This window comes from Petaurus breviceps, unplaced genomic scaffold (assembly GCF_028583685.1).
Source record: "Petaurus breviceps papuanus isolate PSGF00001 unplaced genomic scaffold, PetGlider_PUasm1.0 129, whole genome shotgun sequence".
Taxonomy (NCBI): domain Eukaryota; kingdom Metazoa; phylum Chordata; class Mammalia; order Diprotodontia; family Petauridae; genus Petaurus; species Petaurus breviceps.
Genome location: NW_027185665.1, coordinates 3,679,107 through 3,685,218, shown reverse-complemented (window position 1 = coordinate 3,685,218; position 6,112 = coordinate 3,679,107). Strand labels below are relative to the sequence as shown.

Here is a 6,112-nt window from a genome sequence, read left to right as displayed (position 1 = left end):
TGCTGAATTGCTCAGGGATCCCTCTTACTGGGACAACTTTCTGCAGTGCAAATGGACGATGGAGCCTCTATGGAAAGAGGCTCTTAATATCCTCAACCATTATTTAGAAATAAAATATCTTATTCATTCTTTGTTCACGCTTCCACAGATACGGACATAAAAAAGCTCAATCACAGCAAAATATTTGTTTTCTTTCTCCTTTCCTAGCCCTCCTCTCCCAAACAGAGACGTGCCAGCCACCTCAGGTGTTTGTTTTTTTTAAGCCATGTTTCTTTAGTATAATCTGGATTATAAATTTAGCTTTCATATTTTAAAAATTGTGATTCTGGACAAAGCCACAAATGTATTGTGGTTATGGGTTGTTTTTCTACTTCAACCCTCCATTTTGAATCCAAGAAAACTCCACACTTGGTTTGTCACATGTGTATTTGATTTCTGTATTTTCCCCAACATTAAAAGGAAGGCTTTGTCTCTGTCTTGGTCTGAATTTTCCATATGTGTTCCCTGAGGTAACTTTAGTTGTGAACTACAGGATTGGGCCCAGTAGAACTTCTTCTCTTTCTCTGGAAATGTTGTGTGGAGTTTTGTTGAGTGGTTAAGGCAGCAGGATCCTATTGCATATCAACAGCACATGGGTAAGTCACTTAACCTCTCTCAGGGCCCCGTATCTCACCCCCCGCAACTCTTTAAGATTGCAAGTAGTTGACTGTCTGCATTAGCAGAGGGAATTCTTGACTAGAGTTCCCTGCCCCAATATATGGACAAAACAAATCTGTGGACATAACATATCTGGTCAAGAAGAGGATCTTAATTAGTAGTTCTCACCTCTCTCTAATCCAGGTTGATGTGTGGGCTTGAATTAACATTCATAGCTTCAGATCTACAAGTAAACTAACATATAGTGGATGACACTTCTAAATTCCAAGTGCAAACTTAAAAAAAAAATCATTTGTGAATCAATAGAAACAAAGGCCACTAAAGTTACCTCAACCTTTCACAATGTAGCTCCAATCGATCTTTTAAATCTTATTTTTGTATTATATTCTCTTCATGCACTATTTCTGTCATATGGGACGACTCCATGGTTCCTATGATTTACATGCTATTTCTTGCCTCTCACTCTTCACATAGGCCTAGTTCCCCAGACCTTGAATGGACTCCCTCCTTATCTCTGACTTTCAAGCTCAGTTTGGAGGAGGGCACCTCCTGTGCTTTCTCTCTTTAAATCACCTCAATTCACTTAGAAGGATACATGTGGCATCACTCTTCCCTCCCAGCCAGCCTAGTATATCACAAGTTCCTTGAAAGCAGGTATTTTGTCATTTTTTTTGGTTTTTACATCCCCATCACCTGGAACAGTGCTGTGTACAGAGTAGGTATTTAATAAATATTTATTGAATTGGAGTGAAATATAATTAGAGTTTAAGAACTAACAACTCAACTGAATTACTAATCATCTATCTATTTTCTGAGTGTGTTTATCAAAATGAAAAACATTCTTATTATGGAGAAGGGGAGGAAGAAGCTGGGGCTTTGGAAGTAAGCAGAGCCTTTTGAAACATATCTTGATAGACAACATGAAATTAAGGTCTCTATTTTCCAAAGTGATGCAAACTGGAATGCATAGCATTACCTAAGATGAAGAATTTAGTTTTAAATCGTAAATATGAAAACCCTCAGAGATAATTTCTTCAAAGAAAGAGGGAAGTTCCAAGATTTATTGATGAAGGCTTGGGTTTCTCAACGTATTACACTAGGAACCTGGACCTTCTTATCTCCTAGGTAATTTGGGATTATCTCACAGGATCTCAGCGATCATAGGCTCATAGATTTAGATCTAAAAGAGACTTTAGAAGCCATCTATCCCAGCCAATTAATTTTATAGATTAGGAAACCTGGGCCCGGAGACATTGGGGGAATGTGCCAAGGATCACACAGGAAACAGGATTTGGACCAAAGTTCTCTGATCTCAAGTCCAGTGCTATTTCCACTGCATGGACTCCCTGTTGGAAGGATGTGAATGGCTCTGTTTGCAAAATGGAAAACGAAACATGTTTATTCTCCAAATTTCTCCAGATGCTCAGAGACTTTTCGAGTGGAAAAGTATAAGCCCTCGTATAGAGGCTGCGTCCTCAAGGTTCACCTCTGTCCATTGTGGCAGCCAGGAGAATTTGCCTATATATTCACCCTTATTTTTTTTCCCTGAAAGTGCTAAAATATTTGCTAAAAATGAAAGGGTTAAGAAAATATTATAGATTCATTCATTCACCCAATAATCATTTATATACTATAACACTGTACTGGTTGCTAAGGGGTTAAAACAACAAGTAAGACTTTCCTCCTGGAGACTGAATTCCTATAGGAAAGATCAGATATGTACCCAAATAATATAGAGGGCAATGTGGAAGGTACATCAGAGAAGTACCAAGTTCCTTGTAAGCTCAGAAGAAGAAGAGAGTTAGGCAAGATAAAGGGAAACAAGTCACATACACAGAAGCTGCTCGGCAAAAGTTGTAAGCCATCGGATATATCACAAACTGAATATGTAAGAATTTCATTAGAGTCGATGAGATTGGTTGGTTGGTGGTTGATGGTTGCCTTTCATTCTCGAAAAGGACCAGAATGACATCACTAAGCTGGAGTGAAGGTACAGAGTGTCCAACTGCGACTGAGCAGACTAATATGAGCTTGGAATGTTCCATCATGGGTTGGGCACAAATAGTCCATGAGAAAGTCATCAGAGTCAATGAGGACATCATTGATAAAGGCTAGGCCTGGAGTCAAGAAGATTTCGTTTTGGAGGCTACCTCTGACACACACACACACACACACACATACATGCACACACGCACACCCCCTATGAGATCATAGGTAACCTCTCCGTACTTCAGGCAGCTGTCTTAGATAATAGTTCAAGAGATAGAAGGGACCTTAGAGATAATCTAGTCCAACCTCTTCATTTTCTAGTTCAGGAGTGGATAAACTACGGCCCATGGTCCAAATCTAGTCCGCCTCCTATTTTTCTACAGCTTATGAACTAAATTCTTCATCTTAGGTAATGCAAGCTTTCTTTTATACTTAAAAATACAATGAAGTTTTCTTTAAAATGGAAAAGCCATTCACAGCTTGTGACCATTTGAAAACAGATATGAAAACAACATTTTGTTGGCCTCCTGTTACAAATGAATAAACTGAGGCTCAGAAAGTCGTGTACACAGGATCACACAGCTAGCAAATGTAAGAGGTGAAATTTGAACTTAGGTTTTCCTGATTCCAAATCCATCACACTCTTACAAGATACTGCCTTGATAATTGAAGATGATTTATGATCTTTGAAGAGGAGGGAATTTCCATACTGGGAGTTCTTGATGAAATGAAATTGTGTCTCTGTGTGTGCATTTAAATAAGAATTCTGAGCTGTATGTTCAGGGAGATGATGGATTTGGATTGGCATAATGGGATGGGAAAGGCATACCATTTGGGGGAAATAATATTGTGTATAGGAGGATGGGAATCAGGAAATAATGAAAGGAGAACAAAAAAGAAATTGTTTGCTAGATCAGATGTACTGCTTTGAGGAGTGAGGAGAATGAAGACTGGAGCAATGTGGGAATTGCTTCTGAAGGGCCTTGAATGCCAGGTTAAATATTATATTTGATACAGTAGGAAACCGGCTTTTAAGGAGGCAAGGGAGTGATATATTTATGTAAATATTGTTTGAAGATGATTATTCTGGCAGCTGTATATAAAATGGACTGGAATGAGAAGAGGAAGAGAGTCTCCACCCCCCCCCCCCAGTAGGTTTTTATGGTAATCTAGGCATGAGGTAGTGAATTCGAGCTAGGGAAATATTAAAGAAATGGGTAGGACTGAGGAATATTGAAGAGAATGAACTGATTTGCTATAGATGATAAAGAAGATAGAGCAGAAATAAGCATAAAATTGGGTTTGGCAATTTGCAAAAAGTAGCCACAGATCTGTAATCACCCTGGGACACTCAAGGGTATTGTCTTATTTGAGAATGATGAAGTTCCAGTTGGAAATGCTCTCCGTTCTTTCTTCCCTAATACTCATATTTCATATACTTCATAACCGCAAAGAAAAATTCCTATGCACAAGGATTACAAGCCTTGTTTTGGTGAAGAATCGTGCTAGGGGATCTGGGTCTTGCCCCTAGTGTTATAGGGAATTCCCAGCATGATTGCTCCCAGGAAAAACAGTTAAAGGAGAAAAGGTTAATTTTGTGTCTTTTGAGCTACCATTACGGGGTCTTGGGTCCTCCACTGTGGTAACTCATTGGAGGTAGGCAGTGTCTCACGCTTCTGACTTCCTTTTCATCTTCTTTGCCCATCTTTGGTTCCATTTCTCTAGAGACCCGCTTATTGCTATGTGACCTCCAGTAGTAATGGACAGATTAGGTAAACATATCCTTACTAATGCTAGTTGGCTAGTTTTTTTTATTCCTCCCAGTGAGAAGAATGCCACAATCCAGTTAAAATGTATTAATAGCCTTTAAGGAACAAGGCTAATTTGTGGCCCAAGGGAGAGTTTTCTTTTTGGATTGAGGGCAGGTACTAGGGTAGAATAATGACTCACTGCCACACTTTAGAGGGGGAGTTTCAACCCCAGACTTTCTTATTGAAAACATTGTGGGGTGGAAGGAACTGCACAAATGCACTTTTCTTGACCTATAAAGGATAATAGTCCTTTAGACAGTTATTTTTGACGGAGGGATAGAGCTAGGACTTCAAGTCTGGTACTCTGGCAGTGAAATAGATTTGACTTGTGCGGCAAAGCCTGGGAAGAACATGGGTCTCTCTTCTCATAGGTCCTAGAATTCATTTTAGGCCCCAAAGGTATACACATTTAGCTCAAGATGCCAACACCTTTGGCAAATTTTATCTATTTAGAAGCTACCAAATCATTATAAGCCAAAGACTTTCATTCTCCCTGCACATGAACAGTATATATAATGCATGTATCAGTCGGGTACCTTAGTGCTTAATTCAACTGACAAACCCTTGAACAAAGCTATAGAATCAATTCAAGAAAAATGTACTTGGCTCCTGCACTTGAAAGGCTGCTGAAAAGCAACTTCTTTTTGAAATGTTTTCCAGCTGTGATTTCCTCCCTGAATAATATGAAACTAATTTAATTTGTGGCACCTTTCACTTTTCCAGATTTTTCTTAAGGCAAATTACCAGCATATGACTCTCCATAGTTTCATATAGTTTTTATGGCTTTGGCTGAAACTTTTACTATATTGGAAATAAATGAGCTCATTGAAATATGGAAGACAAAGTGTTGTCCACCCTGCGGCCCATCAGTGAAAGTGGGTGGATGGCTGCTTAGCAAGCATTATCTCTAATGTGTAATGAGGGGGAGGGAGTCAGGAGCAATCTCAAGGATAACTCAGAGACGGTCCAGTGAATCTCATATAGGTTTTTGTAGGGAAACGTGAAAAAGTCAAGAGAATGTTCCAGGCTCTTTAAAAAAATTAAATCTTGACGTGTTGGAAGCAATTCTATTCCAACATGCAAACTATTTTTAAAATAAAATATGAGCTGCACAAATATGGTTTTCATTCTAATTTTCCCTTCTAGGTCTTATTCCCCAAACCATCAGACACAATATAAGTGATGGAGATAGAAGAATAGCTGTGGTGGGAAAATCTGAGAAGTGAAAGCAGAGGATTCATACTGACCGTTGTCAACCAGCCAGAAATGGAACAGAAACCAGGAGCCTCAGAATGTCCTGAAGTGGCTGATGAAGAAACTTCTCACTGGGTAAGAAGGGGATGTGTTGGAGATAGCAAAGTCATTTCATTATAGATTCATTATCTCTGCCCCCTAGAGAATAAAGAAGCTAGACTTCAGGTAGGATGTGCAGTATAAGAGATGGTTTTCAATTTGCATGACCAGAGCAGCTCTAAGCAAAGCCTACACTAAGCCAGCCTTAAGAAAAATTGTGAAGTAGGCAAAAGTCATCTTTGGCCTCTTATTAGCTTTCCTTCTTTCTTTCTTTCTTTCTTTCTTTCTTTCTTTCTTTCTTTCTTTCTTTCTTTCTTTCTTTCTTTCTTTCTTTCTTTCTTTCTTTCTTTCTTTCTTTCTTA

General features: G+C 38.9%; 1 pseudogene; it reads left to right on the top strand.

The window, feature by feature from the left end:
• The first annotated feature begins 5,630 nt into the window (after positions 1 to 5,630).
• The window catches only part of LOC138172878 (glyceraldehyde-3-phosphate dehydrogenase pseudogene), an 8,548-nt pseudogene continuing 8,066 nt past the window's right edge, over positions 5,631 to 6,112 (top strand).